Here is a 3365-nt window from a genome sequence, read left to right on the forward strand (position 1 = left end):
AGCAAGTAGATTCAGGTCAAACACTGGCAAAGCTAATGCCTAGGGCCATTGCTCCATATATAAAGTCCCATCCTTTCTCCAGCCAGGTCATTTGGCATATTCAAGCATATTCAAGTGTTCACATAACCAAGCAGTGAATTTGGCTTTCTTTCCAACTAACTCGAAGTTAGGTCACAGAAATAATTACCGCTTTCCTTCATTTTCCTTAAATCTTTCTTTTGTCTATAATATATGCCAGGTACACTTGTATCATTTTTCCCCTTGTCTAGGTTCGAAATACAATACATTTGTTCATAACTAACTTTCAGGTTCTGTTTCAGCAAAATATTCAAATATATTCTTAAATTTGAGCCTACTGCAGTCAATGGATTTTAGACACACTCTTAAAGCTTTGCTGAATCAGACTTTTCCAAATTATTGCTATCTAAAATTTGTTCTATAACAGAACTCTAACCAATTTTCTAAGACTCATGACTCAAAAGCAGAAAATTACAAATCCCATTATTCAATTCTACTATGATGATGCAGTTACTAAATCGTCTCTAAACTGAACAGGGTATATTCTATGTCATATCTACTGAAAAATAATGTTCTAAGAACATATCATTAATCCTATTTTACCATGGTATTCGTATGAATGCCATTACACCATGGGATTGGCGTGAATGCGAATTAAAAGCATGAACTGAATATAGGCTGAAGAAATAGAAACCAAGGGAAACATCATTAGCCATTCTCTGAAGCAGAAGATGGTATTTAGTGAAGATACTTAAGTTATTCATTAATAGTATAATCAACATACTAAACCTATTCTCTAATAACAGTACATAGTAAAAATGTTCAGAAATGGAACTAGTATGAGCTGGGAGAAGTGATATTATAAACATGGGAAATATAAACAAAATGATATTTGTAGAAGTATAGACTAACATTTCATTCAAACACAAGTATCAAATGCCAGAGGGCACCCTGGAAATGCTGAAAGTCCTGGAAGGAAGAAAGGATTATATAAAAGGTATGACTCTTTAAGATTGAAACATGACTAAACTTTACCTGCTGTAACTGATGTTATAATTCAGCAGTTCTGTAAATGGGTTGTAAAGTAATATTTCTTTTGGGTAGCCTTGATTCAAGTGGATTTTTATGCTTTGATCCAAAGCTACATGTACTTCAATTTCTTTCAGTATGCAAGAACCTTTCCAGAGTATAATGAGTTCTCTTCATCCTTCTGCCAGCAGCTACCACCCCTGAGGCAAAGCTGAACAGGCGGTACATCTTCTCCCAGCCATGGCCACGGGTGAGCTGTCACAGACATGTAAACCATAGTGTATATGGGAATGCCAGCCTGCAAACTCCCAGGGCCAGCAACCAGACACAGTCCATACTACTCTCCCTGCTCTGTATAATAACCCCTTGGCAAAGGGGCTACATGGATATGAGCAGTAATGACTCCCACTACTACAGTTAAATCCTCCTGCAGTCTTTAAATGTCTTTATGCAAATTAGGCCAACTTCAGAAAGACTGTACCAAAAAACCTCCCTACCAAAAAAAAAAAAAAAAAAAAAAAAAAAAAAAAAGTATCTAAGAAAAGAAAAGAATACTCACTCCCACCAAGAGCATCTCCTAAGTGCAGATCATTATCTAAAAAGAAAAAGGAAGAAGATGCAGAGAAGTAAGTTCTGGACAATTCTCGAGGGAAGTGAAATGCTGTTTTTTAATAGAAAGCATTTAAAAAAAAAAAAAAAAGAAAATTGACAAGCAACTATTTTTCAGATTGGGCCTGCAAATTCAAATGAAATATCCTACTTTTCTTGAAAACTGTCATAGAATTTAATATTTATCCACAAATAATTGATAAGTTATGTCATACTTTCCACACAAAATACAAGGGATGCATTCCTGCTTTAAGTAAACAAACTCAGACTAAATCTGATAGCGCTGTCAAGATCGATACCTCCTTAAAGTACAAGATATACCTTAGTTATGTTAAAATATGAAAATCTTTTGTTGTTAAAACTAGTACATGTACGCTTGTCTCAGATATGTTGCTGAACTGCTAAACCTGAATACCTGTTTCAAAAGTAAACACTGTACTGTGAAGCGATAAACCTAATTAAGGAGAGAGAATTGAATTAACTTACTTATGTAAAGGTCATGGAGGCAGAAAAATTTCAGCTTTCAAGGGACCATATGTGCACATTTAAAGTTGGGTGAAAATCTGTTTTTCTTTGGTTAAACTGTAGAGATTTTACAAAATACTTCTAAAAGCCTGCACATGCATGTTATGCAATGAATCAACAGGTTATTACCATTCCCCTGCACTGTACATGTGTCCTGCTGTATCTGAAATGGAATTTTCCTTTCAACAAACCATTTGTCAATGAGCTGCAAGTATATAAACAAGAGGAACTCCATCTCCAGTGTGCAGGTATGGACATGAGTGTGTGGGTAATATTTTAGAATGTGTATGGAATGAGGGTGTACTCTGAAAGGTCATAGGATTATATGGAAAAATACATTACATAGATACCTGATCTCCATGGATCACTTTCCTTGCCATTATAAATATGGAGCAGTAGAATGAATCAGAGAAAAGGAACAGCAAAATCTGCATACATTTTGAAAAGGTAATTGTGCCACAGAAAATGAGATAGACGCTTCATTCAAAATATTCTTTTAGTATTATTTTGTCAGAATTCTAGAAGCTCAGCAAAATACGACTGCAATCAGTCAATCCAAATGCATCACAATACACAAGTTTGTCTTCATGTGTCCTTTCTCTCCAGAAGGAGCAGGAAGCTGATTTTGTTGGTTAAGTAACTAGTCTCATTATATATTTAATAAAACTAGCCAGAATACTTTGATGTCATTAGCAAACTGGCAGTAAAATAATCAAATTCATACTACAAGAGTCAGTTCAGTCTTGTCAAGCCGGGTACTAATCTTGTCTGAGTATGACTAACAGAGAGTTACACTTCAAAAATACTTTACTAAAACTGTAAGAAACTAAAAATTGCTAATTGTTTTTAATTTATTGTCAAGATTAAGAATTCAGGTAAGATACAGAGTTCCACTCTGGAGGACTGGTGTAGAGATTTGTTACAAAAATATTAAGACTGGTATGAATGAAGTATGAAGGGAAATGTCTGTTTGTAAACACCAGAAGAAACAGCCATAGCTAAAGGTTAAAAGAATGAATAAGGAAGGATACTATTCCCAGGAAACCATTCCTCACAGTAAAACTGAGGAATGTGTTGTTTATGTTCGAAACAGAAGGCCTGTGCTCCAAAAAGAGCACAGCACAGAGGGCTTGTCAGGAGAAGACAAGCAGAAAACTCTAAAGCCAGGAGGATGGCCCCAGGGT

Source organism: Rhea pennata, chromosome 1 (assembly GCF_028389875.1).
Source record: "Rhea pennata isolate bPtePen1 chromosome 1, bPtePen1.pri, whole genome shotgun sequence".
Lineage (NCBI taxonomy): Eukaryota > Metazoa > Chordata > Aves > Rheiformes > Rheidae > Rhea > Rhea pennata.